A 20,707-nucleotide genomic window follows, 5' to 3' on the forward strand; every position below is an offset into this window, starting at 1 on the left:
TTACCGCCACTATTTAAAATTCCACGGACGCCTAGATTTTTGAAACCAACAATGAAGTATATAAATGTCTTAAGCTAACCGAAATCGTGATTAGTACAGTCATTTACTTCAGAATTTGCTCGGCTGGAGGCAGGTTACTTAGCGTTCACGGAAATAAGCACTGCTCATGTAAGAGTCTAGTCTTACGACATATTACAAAACTCAACGAATTTTTTTTTTTTTTTTCCCCTCAGTCTTGTGACTGGTTAGATGCGCCCTGCCACGAATTGCTACCCTGTGCCTTGCAATCTACGTATTCAGTTATTTGCTGGGTGTATTCCAATCTCTGTCTTCCTCTAAAAGTTTTACCGCCTAAAGCTCCCTATAACACCATGAAAATTATTCCGCGATGTAACAAATGTCCTGCCATCCTGTTCCTCCTCCTCCTCCTCCATGCTTTGCATATATTTCTGATTCTACTGAAAGTCTCCTGATTCCTTATCTTATCAGTCCACCCAATTTCCGATAATCTTCTGTAGCATCACATATCAAATTCTTCGATTCTCTCCTGTTTCGCTCTTCCCACAGTCCATGTTTCACTGTCATACAGTGCTGTGCTCCAGCGTACATTCTCAGATATTTCTTCCTCAAATTAAGACCTATGTTTGATATTAGTAAACTTCTCTTGGCCAGGAATTCCCGTTTCTGCCAATGCTAGTCTGCTTTTGATGTCGTCCGTGCTCCGTCCGTCATGGGCTGTTTTGCTGCCGAAGTAGTAAAATTTCTTTAAGAAGTGCTGGTGCCTCACGCTGCTACATAGGATCTGCGGAAGAAAGGACGCGCTTATTGCGTATTCTACACGTCCTTTTTCTACTGAGATACATTTTGTGTAGAAAAGGGTGTTTGAAACAACACTATAACTGATTTTAAACTAAATTTTACAGACCGTATCTTTTCATTGCAAATGTCAGTCATGATGATCTGGGCCTGCAGTGCGATGGTATAGTATTACATCGCTGAGAGAGAATACGTATGAAGTCAGCGATAATCAGGAGTAATTCCGTTTGTGGCTGTAATGGCTGAAGATTAACAGTCGAATATTGTGTCGCAGTTACTTGATACATTGTCGGCATCATCCTATTCCGGGCCCCTTTCTTTTGCATCACAAAACATTGCGTTTATAGACCGCGCGAGACGTCATTATATTTAAACCAATAACTCTGTCTGCTGACTAGTGTCCGCATCCATTTGCAGGAATACTGTTCAGTTTCTTTATGGCAATGGTTATATTCCCTGTAAAGGTTTGTTTATTATAATGGCGAAAACTACTGCAGATTTTGGTGGCGCCGAAAGATATGTAAATGGATGTGAGATTTCATTCGACGGGTAAAAGTTTTTCAAAAACACAAATTTGCGAACGCTATTTTTGCGATTATCAGAGAATTTGCAAGCTGAAGGAATGATATCGTTACTTAAGAGACGCGAATGCTGTTCTGTTTGCTAGTATTTATTTGTGTCTAAATATGACGAACTGAATGATAAGTCATTCTATACCCACCTCGCAAAGATACGTTGGTCCTCAGATATAGAACTCGATAGTGACGAAGATTTTGAGATGACGGAATGTAAAAATCTAACTCACTGTGCAAGTTTTCTCCGTGACCAATTCGTCTTGATATTTTTCGATACCTGTACTGGCTACGCAAAAGCTATAAAACATAAGCGTGTAATATATAAAAACTGGGCATTGTGAATGGAAATGAGTATCATTTTTATAAGAGCGTAATGAAACAATTCGCACGTATTGTCGACGTATAAGCAGAAAACTAAATCGTGTCAGACTGATATTTCGTTTTTTTTCTCCAATGGATGCGACGCTGCGTGACTCACAGTGCAACAAAATCACACTTCACAGAGAAACTGAAATTCTGACGTTTCTAAAAAGAAAGCACTGTCAGTACAATGCTTCAAACGATCACACTAATATTGAAAATTTCGGGAAAGTTACATTAGATGTACTACTAAAAGAGAGCCGGAGGCACAGTTACAGAAACCAGTACCCCTTTGTAAGGGGACCAAAAATGGTGTAATCACAGGAAGAGAAGCGCGGAGTGTATGGAGGGTGGCCGAGAATTTTCCATTTGAATTTCTGCAGGAGTGCCGCGACTGTCGGTCTTGGGAGGCTTTGCGTTGTCGTGGAGCAGAATGACCCCACGGATGAGATTTCCTGCTGGTTTTGATTTCTCCGCTTGGCGAAGGGAGGTCAAGGTTTGCGCGTAATGCGTTGCATTCGCTCTTGCCCCGTGCTGCAGGAAGTGAATCAGAAGAGGGCCATCTTGGTCGAAGGAGAACTTCAGCATAAGGGCAAAAGATTCGCCTTGGACGACGACGTCCAGCAGCAGCTGTACGTATGGAACTGGTTCACATCGCATCCCCGGGAATTTTATGAGACAGCCATTCACCGCCTTGTGTCACAGTGGGACAAGTGTCTCAACAGCCGGGGTCAATACTTTTAACATGCAGGTTTTGGTTGCAGTAATTATGCCTCTGGCTCGTTTCTTTTCGAACACCCCTTATAGTAAGGCAAGAAGTGATTCATTGTTCAAATCTGTGCTCGATTTAAGCAGTAACCGAGCAAAACTGTAAATGTCTGCTCCACTTCTCATAGTGCGTAATGGTAGAAACTCGGCATTTTGCCCTCCGTCATATGACTTAGTTATAGGGGAGGTTAGAGACTGTGTGTGTGTGTGTGTGTGTGTGTGTGTGTGTGTGTGTGTTGCCTAACGGTACTTCATTCTCGCCGCGGGGTTGCCCTCTTCGGTGTTGTCTCCCTCTGTATACCGCCGCCCTTTTCCTGGCCATCTCTGCGTGTGTATTGCGTGGCGCCCTCCCTGGCAGAGAGAGAGAGAGAGAGAGGGAGCCAGTCGTAACTGTGGGCGGCGGCAGCGCGCACTGCGGAAGCGCTGCGCCTCCTGACTGTTGGCCCGCGGCCGTGCCGGCAGGCGATGCAGTACTTCGTGGGCGGCGTGCCAATCACGGCGGCGGCGGTGGAGCCGCTGTTCGCGGCGGCGCCGGCGCCCGGCATGCTGCCCATGTACCTGCCCGTGTTCCCGCCGCCGCCGCCCCCGCACGCGCACCCGCACCCGCTGCTGCTGTACCGGCCCGCGGCCGCACCGCCGCCCGTGCTGCCGCTGGGCGTGCCGCTGCAGTACCTGCCCGCCGCCCCCGCGCCCGCCGCGCCGCCACCGCCTCCGCCGCTGCCGTCGCCGTTCCGCGCGGTGCGGCCCGCGCAGTTCGGCGCCGGTGCCGCCGCTGCCGCCGCCGCCGCGGCCGCTGCAGCTGCCGCCGCCGCAGCTGCCGCGCCTCCGCCCCCGCCGCCGTGTTGCCCGCACTCCAAGCCGCCGCCCCCGGCGTCCGTCACCGGGCCGCCCACGGCCTCTTCCGCCTCGTCGTCGTCGTCCTCCACCGCCGACGGGCAGCACCAGCACCAGCCGCCCGTGCCCTCTCCGGGCCCGGGGCCGCCTCCGCCCCCGCCGCCTCCGTCTACCGCGGCGGCGACTTTGACGCCTGCAACTCCGGCCGCCGCGGCGGTGAAGGCGAGCGTGGCGGTGGCGGCCGGTGCCGTCACCACCACTGTGTCCGCGCCGAGCAACGCCTCTGTCAGGCAGGTTAGTACAACCAGAAAGCAGCAATGCAAAAAGAAGCCTATGTAACCTCTTGTCTACCACGAGATCATTGGAGCACATGATCAGACTGGAAAAAAGAACGCCATCCCTGTTACCTACAAAAGAAAGGTTCAAGCTTTTGCCTCATGAAACGAATATCATAGCAAAGAAATTCCACATAGTAATCGACAGACATTATCCCCTAAAGTTATCTCACGCAGCCTCTTCATTTCACCCTTTCCCCCAAACTTTAACGCCTTTTCCTCCTTCCCTCCCCATTCTTTGTTCCCCTATTTTCCTCTCTGCTCCCTTAGTTCTCACCTCTCTCCCTGTTTGCCTTTCTCCTCTTTCCCCTTATCCTCTTTCATCCATTCCCTCATTCCCCCTGCTTGCTCTCCCTTTCACCTCTCTTGCTCTCCCTTTCGCTCCTCTCTTGCTCTCCCTTTCGCTCCTCTCTTGCTCTCCCTTTCGCTCCTCTCTTGCTCTCCCTTTCTCTCCTCTCTTGCTCTCCCTTTCTCTCCTCTCTTCCTCTCCCTTTCGCTCCTCTCTTGCTCTCCCTTTCGCTCCTCTCTTGCTCTCCCTTTCTCTCCTCTCTTGCTCTCCCTTTCTCTCCTCTCTTGCTCTCCCTTTCTCTCCTCTCTTGCTCTCCCTTTCTCTCCTCTCTTGCTCTCCCTTTCTCTCCTCTCTTGCTCTCCCTTTCTCTCCTCTCTTGCTCTCCCTTTCTCTCCTCTCTTGCTCTCCCTTTCTCTCCTCTCTTGCTCTCCCTTTCTCTCCTCTCTTGCTCTCCCTTTCTCTCCTCTCTTGCTCTCCCTTTCTCTCCTCTCTTGCTCTCCCTTTCTCTCCTCTCTTGCTCTCCCTTTCTCTCCTCTCTTGCTCTCCCTTTCTCTCCTCTCTTTCTCTCCCTTTCTCTTGCTCTCCCCTTTTCTCCTCTCTTGCTCTCCTCTCCTCTCTTGCTCTCCTCTCTCGCCCCCCACCCTTTCTCTCTCCTCTCTCTCGCCCCCACCCTTTCTCTCTCCTCTCTCTCGCCCCCCACCCTTTCTCTCTCCTCTCTCTCGCCCCCCACCCTTTCTCTCTCCTCTCTCTCGCCCCCCACCCTTTCTCTCTCCTCTCTCTCGCCCCCCACCCTTTCTCTCTCCTCTCTCTCGCCCCCACCCTTTCTCTCTCCTCTCTCTCTCTCCCCCACCCTTTCTCTCTCCTCTCTCTCGCCCCCTCCCCAATCTCTCTCGCCCCCTCCCCAATCTCTCTCGCCCCCTCCCCAATCTCTCTCGCCCCCTCCCCAATCTCTCTCGCCCCCTCCCCAATCTCTCTCGCCCCCTCCCCAATCTCTCTCACCCCCTCCCCAATCTCTCTCGCCCCCTCCCCAATCTCTCTCGCCCCCTCCCCAATCTCTCTCGCCCCCTCCCCAATCTCTCTCGCCCCCTCCCCAATCTCTCTCTCGCCCCCTCCCCAATCTCTCTCTCGCCCCCTCCCCAATCTCTCTCTCGCCCCCCCCCAATCTCTCTCTCGCCCCCTCCCCAATCTCTCTCTCGCCCCCTCCCCAATCTCTCTCTCGCCCCCTCCCCAATCTCTCTCTCGCCCCCTCCCCAATCTCTCTCTCGCCCCCTCCCCAATCTCTCTCTCGCCCCCTCCCCAATCTCTCTCTCGCCCCCTCCCCAATCTCTCTCTCGCCCCCTCCCCAATCTCTCTCTCGCCCCCCTCCCCAATCTCTCTCTCGCCCCCTCCCCAATCTCTCTCTCGCCCCCTCCCCAATCTCTCTCTCGCCCCCTCCCCAATCTCTCTCTCGCCCCCTCCCCAATCTCTCTCTCGCCCCCTCCCCAATCTCTCTCTCGCCCCCTCCCCAATCTCTCTCTCGCCCCCTCCCCAATCTCTCTCTCGCCCCCTCCCCAATCTCTCTCTCGCCCCCTCCCCAGTCTCTCTCGCCCCCTCCCCAGTCTCTCTCTCTCTCTCTCTCTCTCTCTCTCTCTCTCTCTCTCTCTCTCTCTCTCTCTCTCTCTCTCTCTCTCTCGCCCTCCCCCTCTCTTGCATCTTTTCGCCCCCTCTGTGTCTTGCATCTTGCCGCCCCCACTTTTCTCTCTCTTGCCCCCACTTTTCTCTCTCTTGCCCCCACTTTTCTCTCTCTTGCCCCCACTTTTCTCTCTCTTGCCCCCTCTACTTTCAGTCCCCCCCCCCCCCCCACGTCTGTTGGCTCCCCTTACCTCGCTCGTTGCTCTCCCATTGCTCTCCTCCCGCCCCCTTCTTCTGTCATTTATGCACTGCCTCTTCTCTTTCACCCATGCCAACCCCACTCCTCTCTGTCGCCTATACCACCCACCCACCCACTTTGTTACCGTCTGCCAGCCCACACCTAAGCAAGCAGTGATTATGGTGCAAGGATTGTAGATTACTCAGTGGGCATCCCGGGATGGTTTTTTCATTGGTACTGATCAAGGTGGTGCCATTGTTTGGTGTGTTAGTCAAGAATGGACTTCAAATTGCCACCCAGCCTTTTAGCTTTATATTTTCACCATGGTTCTCTAAATTATCATTTTGAAAAAGTCTTTGCTGTCTTTATCCACCATGTTTCTCCAATCGTGCTCCATCTTCATTAAATCTGTAATTCTTTGTTTGAATGGAGGTAATTGCTCATTCTTCCACACACAATTGACCAACGGAGCAAATTCTTTTGTTTAAGTAATTTGGACATTCATTAACTTAAAATACCCTTAGAAAAAATGTTTGTCTTCAGTTATGTACAGTGCACACAAACTAATCTCATTTGGTTATTCTGACATAATGAATTTGTACAAAATGTATTAACGGAGTGACTAAAAGGCTGGTCTTTTTCGAGAGGAGGTGCATTTGTACTCAGATTCAGTGCCAGTTCAGCTAACAACAGTAGTATTATTGAACTGCACAACTAATGCCTTTGTTGTTTTTTGAGTAATCAGTCTTCTGCTTGGTTTTATACGGCCCAAAAATGACTTTCTTTCCTGTGCCACCTTTTTCATCTGAGAGGAGCACTTGCAAGCTGCATCCTCCATTATTTGCTAGATGTCTCCCAACCTGTCTTCCTCTACAGATTTTAATCACAACAACTCCCTCTAGGTACTGTAGAAGTTATTCCCTGATATTGTAACATTTTCTATCATCCTGTCCCTTCTTCTTGTCAGTGTCAGTGTTTTTCCTCACCGATTCTCTGGAGAAATTTCCCATTCCTTACCTTATCTGCCCACCTAATTTTAAACACTTGTCTGTAGCACCACATTTCAGATGCTTTGATTCTGTTCTGTTTCCGGTTTACCCAGTGCCCATGTTCATACTATACAATGTTGTGCTGCAGACATACATTCCTAAAAATTACTTACTCAAATTATGACCTGTATTTGATAGTAGTAAATTTCTGTTGGCCAGGAATCCCCTTTCTACCAGTGCTAGTCGGCCTTTTTTATCGTCTTTGTTCTGTGTGTTACGTTATTTTGCTGCATAGATAGCAGAATTCCTTAACTTCATTATCAGATCAGAAGTAGTACTTAATCTTAGACCACCATCCATGTTTGTTAGGTTTTCTGACATCTTTATTTCAATAGACTCCTTAATTATGCTATAAGAGAAACTTGGTGTTTGCACCATGATGCTGATCTTATTTAATTTTGTGATTATATTAGAGTCTGTGCTCAACAACAGATGATTTGCTTGGTTGATTTAGTTGGGTGTGTCGTGCTGTCCCTTGCATCTCTCTTCAACTAATCTGATAACCTGTCTCCCCCCTCCCATAAGACATGTCCTATTCACATGGATTGCAATAAATGACCAAGATTGTCTTTAATACTACACAAAGTACCTGTTATTTTAGTTGAAGGGAGCAAAATATACTGGATGCCTTGTTTCCATTGGAGTCTACCAATCTTTCCGGATATTGCCCCGGCACGAGGTAGATAAGCCATTTTTGGCATCCATTGTATTTTGCTCCTTTCAAACTGTGCTGTAAATAGCGGTCCTGGGTCGGTCGTTGAAATATTGTACATAAAATGGAAAAAAACAACTAGGCGGAATGTCTGAAGCACATTATTATACCCTTTGTGAAAGATTAAACCACAGTTAGGGGTCTGAGCAGATGCAGATATCTGCAGTAATATATACTTTACTGATAAAACCTCAGATGTGAATAACTGCAAGTACCTGCAACTACTTTGTGATTAAAAGTTAAAGGAAAGAATAAGTATTGTTATACAGTCTCAAGAAATTGTGGTACTTGCAATCAATGAACACAGTAGTACTCCTTTACATTTTACTTCTTTTTGTTCATTTTATTGCTGTGGTTTCTGTTGATACTTTCTTTACATTCTTTGTCCCAAATAAAGTAAATAATTATGGATCATATAGCCTCTGATGTGGGACTAAGGATGTTATTCCTCTATGCAGAATTGGAGGTTGTCGTGGGTGCTGTTCCCAACAGGAAATGTAGGCTCTTACTGGGCAATACGATTGATAAAATAGGAAGAAAAGACTATTCGGCTACTGGAAGACACAACTTACATGAACTCAGCAATGCACAATGGCATCAAGTTAATAACCTTTGAAGCATTGCAAGTGATCTTCATCAGCCACACAAATATCCTACAGAAGGAAGGATATACCTTAAGGAACTTGGCTGTTGCAAGATGATAAAAATGGTTAATCAGATGTATCACATTGCAACTGACATCAAAGCAAAGAACTGGGTGATAGCTGTAAAGATAGCTTGAGGTGCAAAGTGCGAGTGTGACCATTTCCTAGTAAGAAGCTGGCTACAACACACAGCCAGAGAGGAGAGCTGCAACAAAGTGCAGATCTTTCTCAAGTTAAAGCACAGTTAGAAGAAGTATGGAAAACTATGCAAGCAATCCTGAGGAGAGCAGAGAAAATGTAAGTCAAAGGAATGATAGAGAAGGCTCAACAAGTTTTCCTGGGAAAAGAGTAAAAAAAGAAGCCAGAAATTCATCAAGGACAGCAACGGCATCATACTCATCACTGACTTCAACATTGCTGAGAGATGGAAATTATACTTCAAAGAGCTCCTCAACTGTGATGAACCTAAAAATCTGTTTGTATTTCAACCTCCTGACACTGCAGATTTATATTATCCACCACCTACACTGGAAGACATAAAGATTCAAATAATGTAGCTGAAGGAGAAGAAAAGTCCAGGAAAAGATGAAGTCCAGGCAGAAGTCATTCAATGTGGAGGAGAGGGACTGCACAAGTAAATTCACCAATTAAATCAATAGGATCTGGATTTTAGAGGAGATTCCAGAAGATTAGAAAACAGTGGCCATCTGCTCTATACACAAGAAAGGTGATGAAATGCATTGCACTAACCCTCATGCTAAAGGGGTTATCCAACTGTATACTGGAATACTGAATAGAATACAGAAGAAGTGATTGGTGAATATCAGTTGGGTTTTAGAAAGGACCATTTGATTGTCAACCACATCTGCGTGCTGCAATAGCTCACGAAAAAGGTGTGGAAACTTGCTGTTTAAGAAGACATGTACATGCATGAACCAGGAGAGCCTAACAAATTGCCTAACTGATTTTGCCCAAGAAATTCAATCAACCGAGTTAGAGCTTGTCTCACTGATTCCAGAGGCAAAGTGAAGCTCAGGAAGAAAGTCATGGAGAGCTTCTACATAAAAGTAGGGTTGGGACAAGGAGATAATGTGTCACTAATATTGTTCAACTAGGCACTCGGAAAGATAATGAGGGAAGCTTTCCATAAGAACTTCGAGGGGAGTGAGATAGAGGGTGAGAAAATCGCGCATCTTACATTTGCTGACAATGTTGCCCTATTGTCCAGATTTAAGGAAGAACTGATGTGTGACAGCGTGGAGATGCGAGCGAGCAGAATCGGTCTCCTTGTGACTCAGTTGAAGACCAAGTACCTGGGGATGAGCAGGACCCATACATATTCAAGAGACCCAGGCCAGCCTCTGGTAGTCGAAAACCGATCATTTTAAGGGGTTGTTAGTTTTAAATATCTCAGATAATCTTTACAGAGGATGCATCATGTGAGGCTGAAATCAAAGCAGGGATCCAAGATGCAGACCAATCATGCTTCAGTCTGACTCAGCTTTTTAAATCCTGCAGGAATTTCAAACTCCAGTTGTGCCGAACACTGATCCAACCCATAGCACTGTATGGTTGAAATTTGCAGTGTCTGGAAAATAGGCATAAACAATCTTGTTTTTGAGTGAAAAGTCTTAAGTTAGGTCAATGATCCAATACAATATGAGATCACTGGTCGATAGAGGACCCAGCACAATTATAAGCTGGATGAAATCTACAATAGGCTAAACATCATGGACCCGATGAGAAGCAAGCAGCTAGTACAGGCAGAACTTGTCGCTCAGATGGACAAACACTTTCGGCATTTAAAATCTGTGGATTTTACTCCATACAGGAAAAGACCAGTAGGACAACCAAAGAAAATGTGGATGGATGAAATCCACGAGAACTTGCTGCAAATTGACATAGAAGGTGATTGGCAACAGAAGGCACAAAACAGAATCCAGTGGAACAGGAGTTTGTACGTGGTCCTCTGGGCCTGATTGTGTAAAGTAAATAGGTTGGTAAGTAAAATACAAAGAATATTCAGGAACATCTTTTCAAACTGCCTTATTGTTTTTATTGTCCTTCATGCACAGAATTATTCAGCATATGTAATAACATACATTCCTTCTTTTGTAGTGATGTTAAGTACACCACATTACAGTAATGTTAAGTATACAACATTGTAATGGCGGATATCTGATGATGATGGACCAGTTATCAAAAAATGTCTTCCTGTTTTCAATGAAGAACTGGAACTCCTCTGCAACTCTCTCTGCTTTCGAAAGAAGGGAGACAAAAGACTGCATTGAGAGTAAAGTGAATCTTTACTCTGTGTTATTGTAGGTGTTAAAATCTATTTAATACTTAAATATTAATATGACTTATTGTTATGTTGGAGCCAGAAAAAAGCAGATATACTGGAACGAGATTGTGGGAAGCAGCACCGCATTTTTGTCATAAGATTAGCTGAAAAATTTTAGCTTGTTGGCAACCTCGGAAGTCTGTTTCCGTCCTGGCCTCCCGGTTACTACCACTTTTATTGCGCCTACTGCCTACATGTTGCCATGATCTCATCATTAGTGCACTCTGTGAAGCATGTTTTGGACAACCTCCTCAGCAGCCAGCTTCTTGTGAGGCACGAGTTGTGAAGTTTTTACTACACTCAGTTAATGCTTTGTACAAGTAGTTAATGATGACCAAATTAAGAGAGCATCAGACCAAACATTTCTGATCGTGCATTCATAAAATTAACACTATGGACATAATTTCATGTTAGGTCAAGTAATTTTAATGGGAGAAATGTAATTGACATTTCAGTAGGGTGGAAAATTGTGTACATTTCTTACACTGAGGAGATAATCAGATATTTGCATGTAAAAGAAAACCTGTTCTCACACTAGACACAAAACTTCAATCGCTGTGGATACAAATCAGAGACTTGTCAGTGTGGACTGCATTTCTCTTTTCTGCGCAATCTCTGACTTTGGCCGTCCGCCGACTTCGTTCCCCTACTTGTGCTATTCCCGTATAATCTGTGGGGAACCTATGTTTGGAAATAATAGTTAAAAACCAAATTAGTATTGAAATTTGAGTCAGAACTTGAGGCATACTGAGGTAGCTTACAGCAGGGCAACCACCAGAGTGAAATGTTGTGTGGCATGACACAAGGCAAACATCTAGCTTGTAGCTTCAATGGAACACACACAGTCTAATGGAGGCAGTGCCTACCAGACTGACACAATGTAACCTTGCTGTATTGCATGCCACATGATGGCTAGATGTATGCAACATGCTCCACTTTTTCTGCGTGCTACATCCGTGCTGCAAACAGTTTATGAATTTTCCTGTTTTGGTTGTGCAATTGTCTTTGTACCCAGGAAAATGAGGAACAACCCTGAGTTCAATATTTCTGTTTGTTGGTGTAATGGAAATATATTCTTGTATGTACGATCATGGAAGTGCTGAATACAGAAACAGGAATGTTCAAAATAAAGCTTGAGAAATCATTGTGAGTGAAATATCATAGAGAGATACAACAATCGAAATAAGTTTAATTTGTTTATGGCAAAGAATGAAAATATGGAACACAAATAGAATTATGTAAGTTTTTTGTATAAAACATGTCTGCTAATCTTTTTTACTGATTTGCTGGATCTAGTGTAATATTAGGTTGTGCTGGTTTGTAGCCATATTGGGGTGGTACTTATTTGGGGGTTACAAAAAAAGTCAGGTGATTTAAACATACATCCATCCAGCTATTTTTACTTTTGCCATGTTTTAATGATGTGCCAAGTTTCAGTACAATTAGAAGGTGTACAACTTTGCTTCCGCTGTTTGCTGATAGGTGGCGACAACGATAAGTAGTGGTTGAAAGAAACAGATCGCAGATGTCAGGCAGTTAACTTGGACCTCAGTCAACATAACCTCATTCATACATTAGTCGATTTGTGTCTGCATAATAAAGTTGTTCTTGATTGAAAACGTCAGTTTATGAGCCTAATTCTCATCATTTGCTGGAGGTGTTATTGTTTTGTTTCAGTATGAAGGAAACAGCAGCTGAGTCTCATCAAATGCCCTTGTGGCAGTGATATTTTTCATATCTGGTGCAAAGTGAGATCAAAAGTGCGCGAGAGTTTTTTTTTGGTCATGTGTTGTTTTTTATCTTTGCCATAAGACTATAGGATCTCCTAGTTTTTGTTACTTCACTGTTGTTTTTAGTTTTCTTCTCAGTGTGAGTTTTCACGAATAAATAGTACTCCGTTAAGTCATTATACCGGACGGCTATGCAATTATTTGTTGTAGGCAAGTCGCCTACATAATTGGTGACCCCGACGTGATCTGAACATGCAACCTTCTGATCTGGAATGGTTCTTGAGTATGGTAAGGACGCTGTTAGTGAAAGAATGTGTTGTGAGTGGTTTCAACGTTTCAAGAATGGTGATTTTAACACCGTAGACTGACATAGTGGTGGAAGAGAGAATGTTTTTGAAGATGCAGAATTGGAGACATTGCTAAGTGAAGACTCACGTCAAACTGAAGAAGAATTGGCACGATTAGTGGGAGTGACACAGCATGCCATTTCAAAACGTCTCAAGGCTATGGGCATGATTCAGAAGGAAGGAACTTGGGTCCTGTGTGAGCTGAAACCAAGAGACGTTGGACAGCGTTTGTATGTTTGTGAACAGTTGCTTCAGAGGCAAAAACAGAAGGGATTTCTGCATCGCATTGTGGCCGGGAACAAAAAATGGGTTCGTTATGATAACCCTAAACGCAAAAAATCATGGGGATATCCCAGCCATGCTTCCATGTCGATGGCCAAATCGAATATTCACAGCTCCAATATCATGCTGTGCATTTGGTGGGACCAGCTCGGCACCATGTACTATGAGGTGTTAAAACCAAGTGAAACAATCACAGGTGCTTGTTATTGAATGCAGTTAAGGCATTTGAGCAGAGCATTAAAAGAAAAATGCCCACAATATAGCGAGAGGCACGATTAAATGGAAACATTAAAATGGGAAGTTCTACCCCACCCGCCGTATTCTCCAGACATTGCTCCCCCTATCACCTGTTTAGACCAATGGCACATGGTCCGGCTGACTGGCACTTCAGATCTCATGAAGAACAAATTGGATCGATTTGTGGATTCCTTCAAAAGATGAACAATTTTTCCGATGCGGGATTCGTACGCTGCCCGAAATATGGGAGAAAGTAGTGGCCAGTGATGGAAAATACTTTGAATGATACATATGTAACAAATTTGTTTCATTAAAGCCTCAAATGTTGGGGGGAAAAATGGCAGAAGCGAAGTTTTACACCTTGTAATTAGCATTAACCCAGGCCATAATGCACTTAAATATCTAAATAAGACTTAAATTCTGAAGAAAAGTGTGTGTTTTTCTGTTGGCATAAAAAATTGAAATCAGCCTATTCATGTTTCACAAATTTCCTTAAACATATTTAAATGGAGACACTTAAAAGTATTACTATGTAACAGAACGTAGAAAATGTGTGAATGCAACATAAGTCAGTGCTAGTTTTAGCGTGGTCTTCTTGTCAGTTGCTTTTCTTTTTTTCCAGTCTGGTGATTTTGCTCATATTGCAGAATGAATTCTATTCTTTTTCATTGGCTGTTAATAGTCCATTGAAATCTTACATTAATTTTACTCCTCTCTCATCTGTCACCTTAAGATGTTTCATAAGCTCTTTCGGATTAACGTAGGAAGTGTTTGAATTCCAAGAGAATGGAACCGTATCTAAGCAAGCTAAATCTGTGATTAACTACTTCAACATGTCCAAACTCTTGTGTGAAATGAACTTACCAATTTCCTTATCTGAAATAATAAAAAGATTCAAAGGGCAATATGTTAGTAGATGTTTTGATATAGTCTGAATAGTGTATGCAAAAATGCTAAATATAAATTTATAAAATTATATGAGGCAAAAAAAATAAATGTATTTAAAAGGTTTTGGAACTGCAACAAGTACCATGGTGACTTATTTTCAGCCCCCAAAGTTTTCCACTGCAGATTTTTAATCATACATGTTTTAGTCATCATCATCATTTAAGACTGATTATGCCTTTCAGCGTTCAGTCTGGAGCATAGCCCCCCTTATAAAATTCCTCCACGATCCCCTCTTCAGTGCTAACATTGGTGCCTCTTCTGATGTTAAACCTATTACTTCAAAATCATTCTTAACCGAATCCAGGTACCTTCTCCTCGGTCTGCCCCGACTCCTCCTACCCTCTACTGCTGAATCCATGAGTCTCTTGGGTAACCTTGCTTCTCCCATGCATGTAACATGACCCCACCATCTAAGCCTGTTCGCCCTGACTGCTACATCTATAGAGTTCATTCCCAGTTTTTCTTTGATTTCCTCATTGTGGACACCCTCCTGCCATTGTTCCCATCTACTAGTACCGGCAATCATCCTAGCTACTTTCATATCCGTAACCTCAACCTTGTTGATAAGGTAACCTGAATCCACCCAGCTTTCGCTCCCATACAACGAAGTTGGTCAAAAGATTGAACGGTGCATGGATAACTTAGTCTTGGTACTGACTTCCTTCTTGCAGAAAAGAGTAGATCGTAGCTGAGCACTCACTGCATTAGCTTTGCTACACCTCGCTTCCAGTTCTTTCACTATGTTGCCATCCTGTGAGAATATGCATCCTAAATAGTTGAATCCGTCCACCTGTTCTAACTTTGTTCCTCCTATTTGGCACTCAATCCGTTTATATCTCTTTCCCACTGACATTACTTTTGTTTTGGAGATGCTAATCTTCATACCATAGTCCTTACATTTCTGATCTAGCTCTGAAATATTCCTTTGCAAATTTTCAATCGAATCAGCCATCACAACTAAGTCATCCGCATATGCGAGACTGCTTATTTTGTGTTCACATATCTTACTTAATCTCACCCAGCCAGTCTATTGTTTTCAACATATGATCCATAAATAATATGAACAACAGTGGAGACAGGTTGCAGCCTTGTCTTACCCCTGAAACTACTCTGAACCATGAACTCAATTTACTGTCAACTCTAACTGCTGCCTGCCTATCTATGTAAAGGCCTTTAATTGCTTGCAAAAGTTTGCCTCTTATTCCATAATCTCGTCGAGCAGAAAATAACTTCCTCCTAGGAACCCGGTCATATGCCTTTTCTAGATCTATAAAGCATAGATACAATTCCCTGTTCCACTCGTACCACTTCTCCATTATTTGTCGTAAGCTAAAGATCTGGTCCTGACAACCTCTAAGAGGCCTAAACCCACACTGATTTTCATCCAATTTGTCATCAACTAATACTCGCACTTTTCTTTCAACAATACCTGAGATGATTTTACCCACAATGCTGATTAAAGAGATACCTCTGTAGTTGTCACAATCTTTTCTGTTTCCATGTTTAAAGAATGGTGTGATTACAGCTTTCGTCCAGTCTGATGGAATCTGTCCTGACTCCCACGCCATTTCAATTATCCTGTGTAGGATAATTGACCTGACATTCCACTGTATTTGATGAGTTCAGGCTTAATTTCATCCACCCCAGCTGCTTTATTGCACTGCAATCTATTGAGCATTTTCTCCACTTCCTCAAATGTGATCCTATTTCCATCATCATTCCTATCCCATTGTACATCGAAATCTGAAACATTACTGATCATATTTTCACCTACATTGAGCAACTCTTCAAAATATTCCCTCCATCTGCCCAAAGCATCAACAGGATTCACCAGCAGTTTTCCTGACCTGTCCAAAATACTTGTCATTTCCTTCTCATCTCCCTTTCAAAGACTGCTAATTACACTCCAGAATGGTTTTCCAGCAGTTTGACCCAAAGCCTCCAACTTTTTTCCAAAGTCTTCCCAAGATTTCTTCTTGGATGTTGCAATTATCTGTTTGGCTTTGTTTCTTTCTTCAACATAACTTTCTCTGTCTACCTGAGTTCTAGTATGTAGCCATTTATGATATGCCTTCTTTTTCCTTCTACAGGCAGCCTTGACTGTGTCATTCCACCAAGCTGTTTGCTTCATCCTACCTTTACACACTACTGTTCCAAGACATTCTTTAGCCACTTCTAGTAATGTGTCCCTATACCTTGTCCATTCCTTTTCCAATGACTGTAATTGACTGCATTCAACTAACTGGTACCTTTCTGAGATCACTGTTATATACTTGTGCCTGATTTCCTTATCCTGAAGTTTCTCCACTCTTATCCTCCTACATATGGACCTGACCTCCTGCACTTTCGGCCTCACAGTACCAATTTCACTGCAGATTAAATAGTGATCAGTGTCATCAAAGAATCCCTTGAATACACGTGTGTCCCTCACAGGCTTCCTGAATTCCTGATCTGTTGTTATATAGTCAATGACAGATCTGGTGCCCCTGCCTTCCCAAGTATACCGGTGAATGTTCTTATGTTAAAAAAAGGAGTTTGTGATTACTAAGCCCATACTGGCACAGAAATCCAGGAGTTGTTTCCCATTCCTGTTGGGCTCCATATCCTCTCCAAATTTACCCATAACGTTTTCATACCCTTCTGTTCAATTTCCAATCCTGGCATTAAAATCACTCACGAGCAGAACACTGTCCTTGTCCTTTGCTCTAACAACTAAATCACTGAGTGCGTCATAAAAACTATCCATCTTATCTTGATCTGTCCCTTCACAATGCAAATATACTGACACAATTGTAATTTTCTTGCTAGACACTGTCAAATCTATCCACATTAGTCATTCGTTTACATACCTTATTGCAACTACGCTGGGTTCCATTTCTTTCCTGATGTAAAGCCCTACACCTCACTGCGCTATTCCTGCTTTGACTCCTGACAGGTAGACCTTGTATTCTCCCACTTCCTCTTCTTTCTCACCCCTTACCAGAATGTCACTAACAGCTAAAACGTCAAACCCCATCTTATTTGCAGCCTCTGCCAGCTCTACCTTCTTCCCAGAATAGCCCCCATTGATATTAGTAGCTCCCCATCTCATTACCATTTGTTTGCCAAGTTGTATTGTAGGAGTCCCTGGTTTGTCAGTTAGAGGTGGGACTCCGTCACCTCCAAAGGTCTGAGGCATTTTGCTCTGATTGTTGCCAGCATCATATTTAAGGTACCAGGGAAGCAGGTTGCTAGCCTTACTTGCCCCGAGTCCCATTGGGTTTTACCCCTAATGGCTGAGGGACTAACCGGTGGATTTGGTAGTCTTTGCTGTCTGAGCACAAAAGTGACCACGACTCAGAATATGTCAGAGATGCCCAGCCTTATTCCAAAGTAACTGGTATCCCGACTGTCGGGGCCACTTACTTGGCCACTCATACGTTGCCCGTGGTTCATGAACTAGGACATGACTACAGGAACCCACACCATGAACCACCATGTTTTAGTGTCATTGTTAATATTGTCATCAGTGATAACACACAAATCTCTACATTTACTACCATAAGTGCCTACAGAGCACTTGACAAAATCCTTGCATGTACTTCTTCCTACAAGTTTTTCTTTTAAAAAGCACACGTCATTGTAAGGTACACCACTTGCTGGTGAACTCAGAAACCACAATTTTGCACATACTTTTAACACAAACAGATGAGTGTTCTTCAGACCATCCAATTCACTAACACTGAAGGATAGATGACAATTAAGAGAAAAATATTCAAAGAATAAATTCTTTTGGCTATCCACCTTGCATGGTGTGAAGCTCCAGCCGATTTTCCTTGTAGATTCAAGTCCACAATAGCCCCAGAAATATGATACGCAATTAAAGGAGTTAACAATAATATTTTTTGAGGTGTACTTATTATAGTAGTTTTAGGAAGAAGTTAGGTGCTTCGTCAATTTCAGCATCATTGAAAGTCTCATGTAAATGTTAATGACAATCTTTATTTTTTTATTATTTTTTTTATATTTTTCATGCTGTTCCACTTTTCTTTAAATTGTTTGAAAAATTATCCGTCTGGACTAATTGCCACTTGGGGTAACAAACACGCTCCATAACACTAGCTCATACTTGTGATGATGGCAAGAGAATAACAGCAGGTCTCTAAATACCATGAATTCACCTTATTGTCTCCTGCTGTTACATCATTACAAGAAACTCAAGCTGAATTCGTGCAGGGCTCTGTAAAAATTGAACCACCGTCAGAATCATTCACTTCAGTGGTTTCTTCAGGTGAATCTCTAGTAGTTTCGAAAAACTAAGCACTGTTCTCACTCATCATTTTCCTTGATTCCTCTTCTATAGCTATAACTTTCCCCCTTTCCCCACCAACTTCCAGTCAACACTTTCCAGATAACCTCTGCAGGCGGGCGCTCTTTGATATAATAGATGGAGTTTATCCTCTTCTATTTTCATCATGTTCAAAGCTTTAGCATTGGCATTATCAAAGAGAGTATTTAGATTTATGGAACACTTATACTCTTGTTTTTTTTTCTTTTTCTTTCTTTTTTTCTTTTTGAGCCTTTCTTCCAACAAGCACTTTTTTGCTGACTGTGTCACTCTGAATGCAAATTCATGAGTTCCTTCGTACAGTGAGGTAGGAATGCTGTCCTTCCTATTAGTTGTGTGACTAAATTAGCACTTTAATAGATAATCAGTTTCACTTTGCTTGTTGTTGTTGTGGTCTTCAGTCCTGAGACTGGTTTGATGCAGCTCTCCATGCTACTCTATCCTGTGCAAGCCTCTTCATCTCCCAGTACCTACAGCAACCTACATCCTTCTGAATCTGCTTAGTTTATTCATCTCTTGGTCTCCCTCTATGATTTTTACCCTCCACGCTGCCCTCCAATACTAAATTGGTGATCCCTTGATGCCTCAGAACATGTCCTACCAACCGATCCCTTCTTCTGGGCAAGTTGTGCCACAAACTTCTCTTCTCCCCAATCCTATTCAATACTTCCTCATTAGTTATGTGATCTACCCATCTAATCTTCAGCATTCTTCTGTAGCACCACATTTCAAAAGCTTCTATTCTCTTCTTGTCCAAACTATTTACAGTCCATGTTTCACTTCCATACATGGCTACACTCCATACAAATACTTTCAGAAATGACTTCCTGACACTTAAATCTATACTCGATGTTAACAAATTTGTCTTCTTCAGAAACGCTTTCCGTGCCATTGCCAGTCTACATTTTATATCGTCTCTACTTCGACCATCAGCTGCAGGAGCGTCTATAGAAAGGTCCCAGAACTGCTCTCATTAATAAACGATCACAACGCCCATATAGTACTAGGGACAGAAAGTTGGCTGAAACCAGACGTAAACAGTAACGAAATCCTAAACTCAGATTGGAATGTATACCGCAGAGACAGGCTGAACAGTGAAGGGGGAGGCGTGTTTATAGCGGTAAGAAGTGCAATAGTATCGAAGGAAATTGACGGAGATCCGAAATGTGAAATGATTTGGGTGAAGGTCGCGGTTAAAGCAGGCTCAGACATGGTAATTGGATGTCTCTATAGGCCCCCTGGCTCAGCAGCTGTTGTGGCTGAGCACCTGAAGGATAATTTGGAAAATATTTCGAGTAGATTTCCCCACCATGTTATAGTTCTGGGTGGAGATTTTAATTTGCCGGATATAGACTGGGAGACTCAGACGTTCATAACGGGTGGCAGGGACAAAGAATCCAGTGAAATTTTTTTAAGTGCTTTATCTGAAAACTACCTTGAGCAGTTAAACAGAGAACCGACTCGTGGCGATAACATATTAGACCTTCTGGTGACAAACAGACCCGAACTATTTGAAAAAGTTAACGCAGAACAGGGAATCAGCGATCATAAAGCGGTTACGGCATCGATGATTTCAGCCGTAAATAGGAATATTAAACAGGGTAGGAAGATTTTTCTGTTTAGAAAAAGTGACAAAAAGCAGATTTCAGAGTACCTGTTGGCTCAACACAAAAGTTTTGTCTCAAGTACAGATAGTGTTGAGGATCAGTGGACGAAGTTCAAAACCATCGTACATTATGCGTTAGATGAGTATGTGCCAAGCAAGATCGTAAGAGATGGAAAAGAGCCACCGTGGTTCAACAACCGAGTTAGAAAACTGCTGCGGAAGCAAAGGGAACTTCAGAGCAAACATAAACATAGTCAAAGCCTTGCAGACAAACAAAAATTACGCGAAGCGAAATGTAGTGTGAAGAGAGCTATGCGAGAGGCGTTCAATGAATTCGAAAGTAAAGTTCTATGTACTGACTTGGCAGAAAATCCTAAGAAATTTTGGTCTTATGTCAAAGCGGTAGGTGGATCAAAACAAAATGTCCAGACACTCTGTGACCAAAATGGTACTGAAACAGAGGATGACAGACTAAAGGCCGAAATACTAAATGTCTTTTTCCAAAGTTGTTTCACAGAGGAAGATTGCACTGTAGTTCCTTCTCTAGATTGTCGCACAGATGACAAAATGCTAGATATCGAAATAGACGTCAGAGGGATAGAGAAACAATTAAAATCGCTCAAAAGAGGAAAGGCCTCTGGACCTGATGGGATAC

General features: G+C 43.5%; 1 protein-coding gene across 1 annotated transcript in view; it reads left to right on the forward strand.

Moving 5' to 3' along the window:
* The first annotated feature begins 3,385 nt into the window (after positions 1-3,385).
* The window catches only part of LOC126106355 (basic proline-rich protein-like), a 109,596-nt gene continuing 92,274 nt past the window's right edge, over positions 3,386-20,707 (forward strand). The window contains exon 1 of the mRNA XM_049912607.1: positions 3,386-3,647. The gene's annotated coding sequence lies outside the window, so the exon portion shown is untranslated. The remainder of the gene's footprint in view (positions 3,648-20,707) is intronic.

The sequence above is a fragment of the Schistocerca cancellata genome, chromosome 10 (genome assembly GCF_023864275.1).
Source record: "Schistocerca cancellata isolate TAMUIC-IGC-003103 chromosome 10, iqSchCanc2.1, whole genome shotgun sequence".
Classification (NCBI taxonomy): domain Eukaryota; kingdom Metazoa; phylum Arthropoda; class Insecta; order Orthoptera; family Acrididae; genus Schistocerca; species Schistocerca cancellata.